The 16,319-nt window shown below is 42.5% G+C and overlaps 1 long non-coding RNA gene across 1 annotated transcript; it reads right to left on the bottom strand.

Moving 5' to 3' along the window:
- Nucleotides 1–697: 697 nt before the first annotated feature.
- On the bottom strand, nucleotides 698–15,987 carry LOC112547632 (uncharacterized). Its single transcript, XR_012901947.2, has 3 exons — nucleotides 14,652–15,987; nucleotides 6,171–6,287; nucleotides 698–3,567 (listed from the first exon to the last, which is right to left on the bottom strand). It is a non-coding gene; the product is annotated as an uncharacterized LOC112547632 (long non-coding RNA).
- Nucleotides 15,988–16,319: the final 332 nt, after the last annotated feature.

Genomic DNA, 16,319 nt, shown 5'->3' with positions numbered 1-16,319 from the left:
GGAAGCAATATGGGGTGCTGGCTCCAGAAGGGAGCTGGCAGTTGGCGTGTGGCCTCCCACCGTGTAACATTTATGACTCCTGGTCAGAGGTGCAGCAGGGCTCTGGCAGGCTCCCTGTCCACCCCAGCCCCATGCCACTCCCAGAAATAGCCAATGGGACTCTGGTACACTGCTCCACATGCTGCCTCTCTGCTGGCAGCACCCCCTGAGCTCCTGTTGACGAAAGTTCCCCCTTCCCAGCCAAACCGACCTTGCATTACTAACTAAAAAAGTGCCTTTCAAACTCCTATTCTCACTTTCAGGTGACATTGTAAATAAGAAGCAGGCAGCGGTATCTCTGGTCGATGTAAACAAATTTATTTGTCTTAGGGAGTGGCAGAGCAAGAAATAGGTCTGAGTGGATTTGTAAGCTCTAAAGTTTTACATTGTTTGGGGTTTTTTGAGGGAAGTTATATAACAAAAAATATTTACTTTTGTAAGTTCCATTTTCATGATAAATAGATCACATTACCATACCTATATGAGGTGAATTGAATATATATTTTATATATATATATATATAATCCAAACATTTGTAATAAAAAACAATATAAAGTAAGCACTGTATACTTTTTATTCCGTGCTGTATTATAAATCAATATATTTCAACATGTAGAAACACATCCAAAATATTTAATACTTTTCTATTGGCATTCTAAAAGTTTACAGTGTGATTAAACATACTTAATTTTTTTGAGTTAATCGTGTGAGTTAACTGCAAATAATTGACAGCCCTAGAAGGAACTAATCCAAGGTGCTCAGCACTCTAGGGTGCAGGATTTAGCTGCTTACAGCTGGACCCTGGATTGGAACCCGCTGGAGAGGATGGACCCAGACTAGTTAGGCCTCAGCTGGAGTACTGTGTCCAGTTCTGGGCGCCACATTTCAAGAAAGATGTGGAGAAATTGGAAAGGGTACAGAGAAGAGCGACAAGAATGATTAAAGGTCTAGAGAACATGACCTATGAAGCCAGGCTTCATGAACTGGGCTTGTTTAGTTTGGAAAAAAGAAGATTAAAGGGGGACATGATAGCGGTTTTCAAATATCTAAAAGGGTGTCACAAGGAGGAAGGAGAAAATTTGTTCCTCTTGGTTTCTGAGGACAGGACAAGGAGTAATGGGCTTAAAGTACAGCAAGGGAGGTTTAGATTGGACATTAGGAAAAAATTCCTAACTGTCAGGGTGGTCAAATATTGGAATAAATTGCCAAGGGAGGTGGTGCTCAGCTCTCTGGAGATATTTAAGAACAGGTTAGATAGACATCTGTCAGGGATGGTGTAGACAGAGCTTGGTCCTGCCTTGAGGGTGGGGGGCTGGACTTGATGACCTCTCGAAGTCCCTTCCAGTTCTAGGATTCCTCCACCAACAGCCAGGGAGGGACCAACTACAAAAGCCTATTCCTAGAGCTGAGAATCTAGATGAGGAAAGGTCCTAAGGTCACAAAACTCCAGACAATGAGTACCTGACCTAAGGGGAATGCCTGGGATCCTTGTTTAACCCAAAAGGCTACCATGTTGTTGGACTCTTTACATATACTCTGAAAGGAGTAGACTTGATCATGTGAGCTGGCCGGAAATCAGGATCAGATTTCTGGATCAAAAGTATTAAATTTTGTAGGGCCCCCTGGGGGGGCTAAAGATTAGAGGTTCAGAGTATGGGAGAGGGCTGTGAGTTGAGGCCCAAGGCAGGATGTAGGAAGGGTGAGACTTCTCACTGGCAGTGCATGCTTTGGGGTGGGGCTGGAGATTAGATGTTTAGGATGCACTAGTAGGTTCCAGGATGGGGGCCCAGGGATTTGGGGTGCAGGAGGAGCTCGGGGCAGGAGGTAGGGGTTGGGGTCTAGCTGGGATTTAGGATCTGGAAGGGGGCTCAGGACAAGAGATTGGGGTGGGGGTGCTGGTTTGGGCATGAGTTAAGGTGCGGGAGGTAGCTAAGGTCTGGGACAGGGGGTAGGGGCACAGGGCACTTACCTGGGGCAGCTCCTCTTTGATGGTGCAGACCCAGGGGAGAAAGGAGGCAGGTGGCTCTGTCCACTGCCCTGTGCTTACCTTCAGGCACCACCTCCTGCAACTCCCATTGGCCATGAGGGAAAGAACTGCAGCATGTGGAGCCGCATCCACACTCCCACACCAGGCAGGACCAGAACATGGGATCTTTAATGGATGCAGCCCAGGGCCCTTGGCTAAAGGGGCCCCACAAATACATCTGCACTTTTGGTGGCCTAGAGATCTTTTTGTGAGGCCCCCATTAGCTTGGAGCCCGGGTTATACCCCCAATACCTCTTTCTTAATATGGCTCTGCTGGAAAGCTGAATATATAGATCTTCTAAGGCAGGAACAGCTGTAAAAAGGGGAGTTCCTAGAAAGAAAAAAGCCTGGCCTTCCCCCACCTGACCACTGGGTAGCACTGGCAGTGAGGGTTTCTCTTCACAAGTTCCCTTTCAATCACTCATCACATGCATCTATGCTTAGATAGGAGGTAATGTTGTTAGAAATGTCAGAGCCATAAGCTATGTCTAGACTAGGGGAATGCATTTGCTCTTCCACTTTTTTTGTGCAAGAGCAGACATGCTCTTTCAGAAGCCCTGTCTTCCTCTCCTTCCACGAAGAAAAAGGGCTAGATGGGCCAAATTTTGGAAAAGCCTCCTCTAAAAAACTGTTGGAAAATTTGGCAGAGTGCAATTTGCGTACCTTTTTCCGATAAAGCCCCATAGTGTAGACATAGCCTGAGAGAACTGAGGTGGGTTGGGGAAAAAAGACTGAAGTAGGCAGTGCAAAGAAATATATCTGAATTTAAAATCATGTTTGAGTCATTTAACTTTATTGTGTGAAAAAAAACGTAAATGGGAAGATTAGAGAGTAAATTATTTGTATTTAAATTTCTATTCCGATTTCTTCAAGCATCTTTGTTAAAAGAGAGCTTTTACAAATGGCTGGGTTGCAGATAAGATTTAAACTTTATATGATTTTAATGCTTTTATACTGTCTTGAGAGCTATCGATACCATATAAGTCCAGAAATAAATGATTTCTCAATGTCCAAAGAGATGCTGTCACACAAAGTGTTGAATGCTGTCCTGAATGCTGTTCTGAGAAGAAGATGTTATATTCTTTGGGGGAAAATATTTGAAGACTAAAGATCTTGCTGTAAGCAGTTCTGGAGGTTTGTGAGAAAATTTGAAAGCTGGTAGAAATTCTCAGCAAAATTAAGCAGACTCTTCCAAGGAGGAGGATGTAATGTGTTTGTATTACCAAAGATCTCAAAACTAAAACTAGTTAGAAAAAAATGGCGGAGGGGGAGGAGGTACTCCAGTCTCCATCAATTGATATTGTCATTTTACTTTTTTCTCAGACTTCTTAATCAGTGTTCTTGTAGTTAACTCCTTTCTTTCCTCTCCTCAACTACTATACCTGTTCATTTTATAAATCTTCCTGAATGGAGAACAACCCCTTTCTAGTTTCTTCTTTGGTGAGAACTTGTATGTTCTTCCACCTAATTCAGCTAACTTGTTTTCCAGACATGCTCACCTGCTTAAAAGTGGATGAGAAAACAAATAAAAAAAATAGGAGCTACAGATAATAATTTCTGTTCAATTGATTTGTAATCTTAAGTATTATGGGATTGCTAATCTTCAGGATTACAAATCAACTAGACCAAATGTATAGCAAAATGAACAAGCCAAAGTCCAACAACAGACAGCACAATCAATTCACTGTTAATGGAGGTAAGTAAACAATCAACATGACCGTTATAACATTTTTATCATGCACTTGGTGGCCATGACCCAAAATGTGAAATGCCTTATGCTCACCCTGAAATTATTATCAATGTCTAGATACAGTAGTCGTTTGGTTGAGAGGTATTTGAAATTCTGTTCTGAATTAGGGGTGGTCGAAAAACTGTTCATCCCATTGCTTCTTTTTCAGATGAAAACTGGATGTGCAATTAAACAAAATGTTCTGCAAAGCATCTGCTTTCTGTAGAAATTTTCAAATTTTTTTGTCAAAACTCAACCACTTGAAAACACAAAGCTTTGTCGGTTTTTAACTGAAAATCAAAATATTTCAGTATGGATATGCTACCTTCAGTACTGAAGGAGTTGGAGTTCTGTTGTCTTTTGTCACCATTTCTCCTCTGTTGGTCCATCCGCTACCTGAACTGGGAGTGTGCTTCCCAGCTCAGGTACACAGACATGTCTTAGCCGTGCTCAAGCTAGTGCTCTAAAAATAGCACTGTAGCCAGGACTAGCCACTTGAGCACAGGACTGCCAAGTGAAGTTAGTTGGTCTATCTTCTTGAGCTTGGAAGCACATCCCCAGCTGCAGTGTACCATACTTTCATGGTGCTCCTCTCCAAGATGGGAGAATGGCAGACTTATCATAAGAGATGTAGTCCAACCAGGAGCCCGGTCTATAGAGAAGAATGAGGTAGATGAACTACAACTCCTATGAGGCAATTACAGCAGCATTTCCAAACAAAAATATTTCAATTTTTGGCTGAAATGTTTCCACTTTTTTATCTTTCACCAAAATGTGACTACTTCTGGAGAAGAAATGTGTGTGTGTGTGTGTGTGTGTGTGTGTGTGTGTGTGTGTGTGTGTGTGTGTGTGTATTCAGCCAGCTCTATTCTGAAGACATGCCTATATTAAGAAAATTGCTAGTTGTTGGAAATGGATGTCAGCAATTGATAGTTATCCTAGTGTAGAAAAAAATTAAGGGCCAAAATTCTGTTCTCGGGTACACTGGTGTAAAGTCAGAGTAATTCCACTAATTTCAATGGAATTATTCCAAATTTATATCATTATAAATCAGGACAGAATTTGTCCCTAACACAGGAACAACCATCTGTGGGGCAACTAGCAAAATAAAGTGACAAGCCTATGCCTTTGTCTTGAATTTATTAAACCAAACATTTTACATAAACTAAGTAGTTTTTTGCATGTGAAATTGAAAGTATCATCATATCCAGGGAATTGTACTCCCCTGTTCCTCCAAGGCCATTATGGATAGATATGTGAGATACAAAAATGAATGCTACAAATAATTCAATCCATAGCAAGCAATCCCATGTTATTTAAACCTAGCTTTGTTGCTATGAAGACTCCAGGTGCTTTCTTCATCTCATTATTCACTCAGAAAGAATCATGGTACAAGAAAGCCACAGAACACTTTAACTGAAAAGGTTAATAATAATTTAATAATCCTATTCAAATCCTTACCTGTACAAACACTTCATTATTAACGAAACAATTTTTTAAATCTATTTTATTTTTCATCACTTATGCTGTTTATTTCCTTCATTTCACTGGCTTTGGACAGAAGAACTAGACTGCTCTGCTCTGCCTCTTTCTTACCCATCTCTTTTATCCATCTCTTTTCTTCCACTTGCTGATTCTCCTAAGATCACATAATGCTTTGTGTGTTTTGGATTTCAGCATCGAAAGGAAATATTGAAATTATATCTCTGATCTAATGGTATACTAGACACTGTGACTAATATACTAAAAGAATGAACAAGTATTTATAATCCTAAATACAATAAAGAATATTTTCAGCATAATTTCAGCTTCCTGGCTGCCATTTCAAAAGTCTTATGTTTAGACTTATACACAGATGGAATGCAATTTCTGTATAGCAAATTTTCAGTCCCAAAGTTTCATAAACTAAGGTCAGAGTTCTGTGTATTTTTGAATGCCTTTCTGCACACACTACTACCAAAATTGTTCAAGCAGGACCTTTGCACATACAAGTGAGTAGATAATGATCATGTGCAAAGGCACAATTAGTGCAAGCAATTGCCACAAATATAAGCACAAAAGAATCACTGACTATGAAAACCACTCAGTTCTAACCTTTCTATAGTATTAACCCAAATTATTTTTAATACATATTTTCAGAAATTGTCAACAATATGATAAAGAGTGTTCCTCATGTGATAATAGGAGATGAACAGTAGCTGTATAACAAATTAAAGACACAGAATTATTAGGAATAATAAAGATTGCTTAGGTGCACCACATGAATACTGACAGATACATACAGTGAAATATTTTATACATGTCAGGTTTGACATGAAAGCTTCTGTAGTTAAGCTAGAGATGTGAACAAGCTCTTTTTAAAGGAAAAGAACTTACCTTGCAATGACTTTGCTGGTCTCTTTTCATAGCAACCCATGATGAGCTGCATTTCCTTATTCTCAATTTACTTCTCGGCAGGAGGTCCCATCTGAATCATCAGGAAAATGGCAGCCCCTGCTGAGACATAGCATCAGATCCCAGTCCCTGAATAGAGATACTTAAACAATGGCAGGTATTTCTAAATACCGGGCTCAAATTCATTTTTATGATCCATAGTCTTATTTAGCAAGACTAGCTAAGGGATTATGCCTAATTTTTGCAGTTTTCTGTTAAATAAAGAGACTTTTAATGGAAAGTTAAATGCCGGGTATGAAAACATGGCCATACATAATTTGGGGCATTGGGGGCCGCAGGGATGCAAGGTGGTACTTAGCACTCATGGCAACTACCAAACTCATTTTGCCTCAGGGAGGCATAATGCATCCAGGAGTACTGGGGGAGATTTGCACACGACCAAGGGGACTACTGCAGCGCACATTTTAAACAGGTTGCTCTATGTACTTTCTGCCTGCACTGTGCAGCTCACAGACTGGTGGTTTCTTCTTTACTTAGGGATTTCTAGAGCTGGCTCCAGAACTAGACTCTCCCAGACTCGACTCAAGGCCTGGGACTATGGCTTTAAGGGAGAGCCAAGGGAAATCCTCCTTCTCTCTACCTCCCACACTAGTGCACCCACACAGGCCTAGACACAGCCCTTGTGTTTTACCATAACACAGCTGTTCCCCAAATGGGCTCAATAGCTGTTCTTAAAAGCAGTCAATTTCATAGTGTAAATGGCTCCTAAAATAGCTGGAACATTACGCTTTTGACTTTTATTCCTTCCTGCCTGGCTGCCAGACTCTTCTTTCTTCCCTTTTTGATGGATGAAGTAGAACCACTGCAATCTGTTGACTCAAAAACTAGAATTCTCTCTGAAATTGCTGTGTGCTCATTCATTCCTGTCACTGATGCTAGCTGAATTCACTGTGGAAGCAATGAAACAAATGCTTACCTGGTAATGTATTTGAATAAGTACATGGTATTGAGCCTAGCAGACTGAATCCATTTTACTTCTGAGGAGTGTTTTAAAGGTTTATAGACTTATCTTTTTGGCTCAATATCTGTAGCGGGCTCTCTTTTTTTCTCCCCTTTGTATTAACTCAGTTCCAGTCTGCAAACATTTTCCTTAGTCCGGAGTGTCTCTCCAGGCATGCCATTTTGTTGTATTGTGCAGAAAAGTTGGTATTCATAACCCTTCTGCCAGGTGTTGTCAGAAGCAAAAAGGGGTGGGTTCAAATATCAAGGGCTTCCTCTTAAACTAACAAATACCACTAGCTTGAGTTCCAACCCAAAAACCTGGAAAAAATGAAATACCTTCCCCGGGATCCCTTAACAGGCAATACTTACCCTGTACACAGGCTTAGCACTTTGGGAAAACAAAGAAAACTTTATTAAACCTGGGGGTGGGAGCGGTGAACCACAGCATTTGGGAAAACACGACACCAATAAATCAGCCATCTGTTGATTTGCATTCAGAGAGTATGTAAAACATCCCCACACACACAATACCTTGGGCAGGAGTCCTTTGCCTCAGTTTCCCCACCTACAAATATGAACAGCAGATGGACAAATATCCCTGTGTTACTTCACTTCCCCCCTTTCCTCTTTGGTGCACCCCACTTTGCATGTCAGTGGTTGGCGAAGTTCCGTAGCCCAGGGGTGCACGTGAACAGTTCCAGGTCCAGCCCCTAGGGCTAAGTGCAGAGTGGCTTCTGTGAAGAAAAACTTTCTCACTTCTCCTGCATTCTCTTGCTGTGCCACTGTCACTAGCCACAATGGCCTCTCTGAGAGGCCACTGTCTCATGCCACTGTCTCTATGCCGTCTCTCACCTCTAGCCACGAGGCCTGTTTCAGGTCTTCAGGTTTCTCACACATCTAGAGCATCTGCAGCTCTAGTGGCTCCAAGACAACTTCAGGACTGAGAGACTGCAAAAGTGGTTTAAAGCCACATCTGTGCATCTCTCCCCACCTTTCCTTCTGGGTTCTTCTTGAGTTAATAACTGGTACAACTTCCTATTTAAAGGGAGCATGTTTTGATGTTTTTCCTTAATGCTTTCTTGCGTGAAATTAAACTGGAACGCTGTTGTGACCTCTCCAACGGAAACAAACATTCATATTTTAAGATAAAAAGTTAATTAACTTGCAATAACCATATTTTTTTTTCAGGTATGTTATGATAACAATTCATTGGCATGCATTTGCAGAAGTATTGTCAGCAAGCCAGAAGAAGTAATTCTTCTCCGCTCCACGTTGATTAGGACTCAACTGGAGTACTCTGTCCAGTTCTGGGTGTCACATTACAGAAAACATGCAGATGAACTGGAGAAAATCCAGAGAAGAAACCAAAAATGATTGAAGGTCTAGAAAACATAACCTAGAATGGAAGATTGAAACTCCTGTGTCTGTCGAAGAGAGGACTGAGGGGGGAACATAACAGTTTTCAAGTACATAAAAAAGTGATACAAAGAGAAAAATTGTTCTTCTTAACCTCTGAAGATAGAAGCAATGTTTTTAAATTGCAGCAAGAAAGGTTTAGGCTGGACACTAGGGAAAACTTTCTAACTGGCAGGGGGATTAAGCGCTGCAATAAATTGGCGAAGGAAGTTGTGGCCTCTCCATCACTTGAGATTTTTGGAACAAACTATACAAGCATCTGTCAGGGATGGTCTAGATAACACTTAGTTCTGCCATGAGTGCAGGGGATTGGACTACATAAACTCTCAAGTCCCTTCCAGCCTTCCGATTCTATGATTCTCAGACAAAAATTATGCTCCAACTTGCCTAGAGAAAATAACTAGGGGTATGTCTACACTACCCTCCTAGTTCGAACTAGGAGGGTAATGTAGGCATACCGCACTTGCTAATGAAGCCCGGGATTTGAATTTCCCGGGCTTCATTAGCATAAGCGGGGAGCCGCCATTTTTAAATCCCCGCTGCTTCGAACCCCGTGTAGCGCGGCTACACGGGGCTCGAACTAGGTAGTTCGGACTAGGGTGCCTATTCCGAACTACCGGTACACCTCGTTTCACGAGGAGTAACGGTAGTTCGGAATAGGACCCTAGTCCGAACTACCTAGTTCGAGCCCCGTGTAGCCGCGCTACACGGGGTTCGAAGCAGCGGGGATTTAAAAATGGCGGCTCCCCGCTTATGCTAATGAAGCCCGGGAAATTCAAATCCCGGGCTTCATTAGCAAGTGCGGTATGCCTACATTACCCCGCTAGTTCGAACTAGCGGGGTAGTGTAGACATACCCTAGAAGAGTGGTAAGTGCAATAATGCTAGAGCAGTGTTTCTCAAAGTGGTCCACGAAACCGCTCTGAAGAACCTGCTCCCTGGCCGCTCCAGTGTGTTTGTTTATTGGCTCCATGGCCTTGCAGATCCCATTGGCTCTGGTTCACCATTTGTTATCAAGGGGAGACGCGAGCAGCGGCAACCTACCCCACGCCACTTCCCAAGGCTCCACTTGGCTGCAAAGGATGAATCGCAGCCAATGGGAGCTGAGAGGCTCCATGGATGTGGGGCCAGTAAGTAAACACACTGGCTGTGCCTAGACTGGCAAGTTTTTCCACAAAAACAGCTGCTTTTGCGGAAAAACTTGCCAGCTGTCTACACTGGCCGCTTGAATTTCCACAAGAACACTGACTTCCTACTGTCTGAAATCAGTGCTTCTTGAGGAAATACTATGCTGCTCCCGTTCGGGCAAAAGTCCTTTTGCACAAAGCTTTTGCACAAAAGGGTCAGTGTAGACAGCTCAGATTTATTTTGCGCAAAAAAGCCCCTATTGCAAAAATGGCGATCGGGGCTTTTTTGCGGAAAAGCGCATCTAGATTGACACGGACGCTTTTCCGCAAAAAGTGCTTTTGTGGAAAAGCGTCTGTGCCAATCTAGATGCTCTTTTCCGCAAATGCTTTGAACGGAAAACTTTTCCATTACAAGCATTTGCGGAAAACCATGCCAGTCTAGACGTAGCCACTGGAGCAGCCAGTAAGCAGGTTTTTCAGAGTGGTTTCATGGACCACTTTGACTAACTCTGTACTAGAGCACTGGATTTAATATTTTGCAGATTAAACTGGGTCTCTTATGCCTCAGCAAAGTTGATATAAAAGTTAAATATTATCCAATGTGGTTTACCTGATTTCTTGCCCAGTGGCTTTGCAGTTAAAAATTTAGTTTGCAGGAGCCAAGAGAGTTCAGAGGGTATCAGCAACATCCATCAGCAACATTCAGCTGGTGGTGGGAAAAGACTGCTACCTTTACTTTTGCTCTCCAGCCTTGGATTTCTCCAGCCATCAGGGATGGTTGTTTCCCAACCCACCACTTTGTTCTAAGGACTCTTCCCTCCAGAGCCTTAAAGATAAGGGGGAGAAACTCTGCCACTTCACATAGGAGAGGTAGCAATTCTCATTCTGGATAGAAGCACCAGGAAATTTAACATATTGGATATGTGTATTCCTTAAAGCTCAGCCCTTAATCAACTCAACTCTGTGGCATTGTTTCCAGGGACTCCCATGTTAAATGGACTGGGCTGTAAGTGCACTGTTAAAAAGCTCCACTGAATATACATGTCACTAGATGGTTTGTTTCTTCTTTGAATGCCTTTCTTTCCTATCAAGTGCTGACTTTTTTTCTACTACTGTCCCTGTTAGTTGCAATTATTGTTAACTTTTTGCCTTCAGCTGGTGAGGCAGAACACTCCCAGCTATCCCTTCTCAGGCCACATCACTATAGTTACCATAAAAGTTGTATACACCATGGTTGATTGAAATCAGGGATGCTATAAGGCCTGACTCTTCAAACTCGGATGCCTAAAGCTATACCCACTAACTGAAAGGCACCTGATTTTCAGAAGGTCCAAGCACCTGCAACTCCTCTAAAAACAATGGTGTCAGATCTTCAATTGACGTAAAGCAAATGAAGCTTCATTGATTTTTGTTGATTTACAGCATCTGAGAATGTGACACACTATGAATGATAGTGCTTAGTGTCTCTGAGAATCAAGCCATTTTCATTTAGATGCCTAAATATGGATTTGGGTGCCTAATGTTAGATACGTACTGTGGGTGAGGTAACATCTTTTATTGGACCAGCTTCTTTTGCTGAAAGAAACAAACTTTGGAGCTACACAGAGCTCTTCTTCTTCAAGGCTGGGAAATGTACCCCCAGCACCTCAGCTAAATACAAGATGGAACAGATTGTTAACAAACCAAAAAAATATTTGCAGTTTTTTACAAATGTTAAGCATGGCTCTGTGTGCTTGTGTAAAATGGATTATTTGCTATGTGTTTAGCTCCAAAGGGGTTGACAGAGCTTGCAGAAACAATGGAGAAGCTGAAAACTGGGGAATATCCCTGCTACCTGCCTCCCTCCAGGTACACAAGAAGACACAAAGTCTGTCAGAGAATCAGGGTCTGCAGCAAGCAACTTACAATTTAATCCACAAGAGAATGGGGTTACTAAGGTTAATTGTCTTCCTACAGTTGGCATTCCCTTCAAACCGTAAGTAAGACAGTATGAATATAGATCTCTTTGTTTTAAATCCATTTTGCTTAAGTGCTGTGATCCTTTTGACAAATAAATCATACTTTGTTTTGAAGATGCTGCTTTTGTGTCATTGCATACTATTACTGTCCGCAGGCTCCCACAGGGAAATAATTTCAAGTCTAAAGCTCATTGGGCTTGCTGGACATCAGAGTTGGTAACCAGAGGGATATAATATGGAGCCTGAGGGAATGGATGGAGATTCCCATCTGAAAGAGAAATGGAGGCACAGGTCTGTTGCTTGAAAAGAGTGCATTTGTGGGAGTGGAAATGAGACTCAGAAATAGCAACTTATCCAAGGTCCATGACACTCAAGTTTGAAATGTTTGACTTAAGTTTATTTCTTTACCATTCTAACCAAGCTGTTCAATTATTATAAAGGCTTAAGACTGGGGTTCTCAAAATTTTTGATACCGTGACCCCCCCCAAGTTGCTCGTGACCCCCCCCCAAGGGGTCGGGACCCACAGTTTGAGAAACGTGGGCTTAAGGAATAGCAGAGTACAACAAAATAGGGTAAAAAAAAACCTATGCCTGCACCAAAATAAAAGTCTTTTAAGAGATAAAAATTAAAGTGCATTTCCCAAGGGGGCAAGAGAGATTGAAAACAGCTGTAGACGATCTATAAACGTTGCCCCCAAATTGCCATTTACATTTAACCTTCTAAAAAAGTTCCGATAAGTGATGCCTACTGTCATTTAATAGCTAAGATTAGGTAAATGTAAGTACCATGGACAGGACACATAGTGCACAGCAGGAATAAATTACAGCAGCAGGTTCTCAGTTGCAGCCCACACAATGTAACCTTGTGGATGACTTTACACTTGTTAGGCACCTCATATGCAACTCACAGGGTATGTCTACACTACCCCGCTAGTGCGAACTAGCGGGGTAATGTATGCATACCGAACGTGCAAATGAAGCCCGGGATTTGAATTTCCCGGGCTTTATTTGCATAACCCGGCCGGGGCCATTTTTAAATGCCGGCTTGTTCGAACCCCGTGCCGCGCAGCTACACGCGGCACGGGCTAGATAGTTCGGAATAGCTTGCTAGTCCGAACTATCTAGCCCGTGCCGCATGTAGCCGCGCGGCACGGGGTTCGAACAAGCCGGCATTTAAAAATGGCGCCGGCCGGCTTATGCAAATAAAGCCCGGGAAATTCAAATCCCGGGCTTCATTTGCACGTTCGGTATGCATACATTACCCCGCTAGTTCGCACTAGCGGGGTAGTGTAGACATACCCACAGAGACATATAGCTGGTAAAAGCCACCGTGTCCAGTAGTCTGGGCAAAGAACAGCTCCCATTTGGAAAAAGTTGCTTTCTGCTTGCCTGACCTAGTGGTGCCAATTCTCAGAGGGACTGAATGTGTCTTAATATAGAATGAAGGGGGCTTAGCACCTACCAGGAGCTCCAAGCTCCTCAGAGGCCCAGGCCACTGGATGGCTACAGGGACAACAAACTTTTGATACAAAAAGTTAAGAGCCAAAAGACTTAGGCTAACTTTCAAGTAAAGTGCCATTGATAGCCAATTTCACTTTAAGGGTATGTCTACACTAGGGCTGGTCAATAATTTTTGGAGGGAGGGGACACTTAATGAATTTTGGTACATGGTCATGGGGTGGCACCATTCCTGGAAGAAGCTGGGGCCTGGGCAAAAGGGGCAGGGCTGGGGACTAGCCTCCCCCCAGAGTTGTCTGGGGCTGGAGGCTTTGAATTAAAAATGAAGCAAAGAGCTCCTCCTCCCTCCCTTCTCCCCCCCCCCCCCCCCCCCGCTACCATGTTGCTTGGTAGCTACCTGGGGTTGCTGTAGCTATTTAAAGGGCTTGCGGCTTCAGCCCCTGCTTCCTGAGCCACCACCTGGAAATTGAATAGCCCCAGCTGCAGGGTATAAATAGAAAGCAGTCAGATGCCGTCCACGGGTTGGATCAAAGTGTTAGGTGGTCTGGATCCAGCCCTGGGCTGCATCTTGCCCAGGCCTGATCTACACTCTAATTAGAAAGTGAGATTGTCCCTTGCGTAGAATTATCCAAGCTAGCTTTGATCTAGCTAGATCAAAAGTAGTTTGAATAACAATAGTGGTGCAGCTGCAAAAGCATAAGCTAGCTGATTAAATATATACTTAAAATCCTGAGTAGGATTGTATTCAAGAGCCTAGCCCATGCCATGATCCATGCTACTCCAGCTACACTGCTATTGATACTTGAGCTATCTTTGATCTAGGCAGATCAAAGTTGGATATGTATACATTACCTGCTGTCTCACCTCCTCATTGCAATGTGGACATACCCTGAGTGTAAAAAGCAGTGTTCAAAAGGAAAGGCAGGGTTAGAATTAGAACAGACCTCCAATTCACTCTTTCCCCACTCACACTCTTTCAAGAGGAAGCAGTGAGCAGCAAGACTATAGCATACTATCCACTTCTAGGGCAAGCAATAAGAGAAAATATTGAGAGCACAGAAGCACATTTCAAAAGTTGGGGAAAAACAAGATGCCCTGCTGTGTTCATAAAGGTAAATAATATTTCATCTTAAATTAATACAAAAGATGTTTTATTTGTGTGAGTTGGCTAATACCCTAACAAGTTGGTGTGTGCAGAATTTCTTATTTTCTTTTCTAACAAGCCATACAATTTGCCTCATGAATCTTCATTAGAATTGTTTTAAAGTTGTTTGATTGATTTTTTCCCCCTCATTGCAAGACATGGTATTGAGTTTTGCACAGCAAGAGACCAGCAAAAGCAGCTGCCATGCTACCTGCAGAGATGGGTCTGAGCTGCAAAGGTTGGTAGGGATCCAATCACCCTGGAATGTCAGAGACCAAGGGTTCCACATTTGGATCCAAACTTAGCTCTTGAAGTCTAGGTTAGGGAACAAAGAGAACAGCCCTTAAGGGAAGGCTTACCTTTTCTAGAATCCTTTGTTTATTGTGAGACTGTGGTTACAGCAGCGAGTTGAAAAGAAACTGAGAGCAGTTGTCAATCCTACTTCCGAGCTGCTGCAAACAAATGTTCCTGTAAAATGATACATATTTTCCTTCCTCCACCAAGCCCATGCCTTTCATTCCTCCTCTTTTGAAAAAGAGTCATTACACAATCTGTCACAAGCACTGAAACACCATCCTTCAGGTCCTCCCCCACCCGCTGAGGACAAGCAGCAGTGCCTCCCGAAGCAGAACTGTCAGAGTAAATCGTACAGCAGTATATAAACAAAGGATTACAAGTTTCTAATGAGGTCTTTGAGACTTTATAGATCTAGCTCCCTGCATTCTTCTTGGAACAGAGGACTATTATTAATCATTGGATTTATGCTTTACAATCTTGGTAAGTTTACAGGGTGCTGTTCAGGTATTTCTCTGCTGATGTGCTCAGGCCATACATTAATTTCCTAAGAAGTTTAACAAAAATTATCTTTGCCTTCCTCTGGCTCCCATTTCAGGAAAGTACATAAGTGTATGCCAATTTTCCTAAAACATTATTTAGCCATATACTTAAGTCTCATTGATTCCAATGGATTTAAGAATTTGCTTACATACCCTTCTTGAATAGGAACGCTTCCCTGAATCAGTGCCTTAGAATGCATAATCATGTTTCTAGAATATGGAGAACTACGCCTAACAAAGGAGTTTCCTAGCTGGTGCTCTTTCAAGGTTTTGTTTTTTCTTATGGCATATTCCCACTCTGTGCCCCCACACAGCACAATGCTGACTTCATACATGCTGACTAGGAGATGTACTCCCTGAACACTCTTCACTCTCCCCAACTGCACACAGACTTTTGTAGTTTTGTTCACATACTCAACAATTATTCCTCTATTCAATCAAATTATATTGGCATTTGCTTAACACGCTCCAACACATTCTTACTGCATTTTATTTAATTTCATCTACTTCTCCAAGGGACAATGATAGTCTTGTAGTCATCTTCCTTAAGTAGATGAAGTCAATTCTTCTCTTAGTTTTTCATTTCCTTCCGGTCCACCACATGCAGCCTCCCATCCTTGGGTGGCAACTTCAATATGATCCCCTGGCTAAAAAAGGCTCAATTTGCATCTACAAATGGAATGAATGTACCACACAATGGCTGTATCTACACTGGGCCACTTATTCCAGAAAAGCAGCTGCTTTTCCGGAATAACTTGCCAGCTGTCTATACTGGCCGCTTGCTTTTCCGAAAAAGCAATGACAATCTACTGTAAAATTGTCAGTGTTTTTCCGGAAAAACAATGCTGCTCCCGTTCAGGCAAAAGTCCTTTCCGGAAAAACTGTTCCGGACAGCACAGCACAGTAGTCTTTTCCGCAAAAAAGCCCCAATCGCGAAAATGATGATCGGGGCTTTTTTGCGGACAAGCGTGTCTACATTGGCCACGGACGCTTTTCTGGAAAAGCATCCTGCCAATGTAGACGTGCTTTTTCCGGAAATACTTATAACGAAAAACTGTTCCGTTTTAAGCATTTCCGGAAAAGGGTGCCAGTGTAGACGTAGTCAGTGTGTTTTTCTGAGAGTTTATAAAGTTAAACTGCTGAAATAAGTAGTTTATAATTAAAGCTCTGAGGAAAACTTAACTACAGAAC

Source organism: Pelodiscus sinensis, chromosome 2 (genome assembly GCF_052426305.1).
Source record: "Pelodiscus sinensis isolate ZL-2025 chromosome 2, ASM5242630v1, whole genome shotgun sequence".
NCBI lineage: Eukaryota > Metazoa > Chordata > Testudines > Trionychidae > Pelodiscus > Pelodiscus sinensis.
The sequence above is the reverse complement of the archived record's forward strand: the minus strand, read 5'-3'. Positions and strand labels throughout refer to the sequence as shown.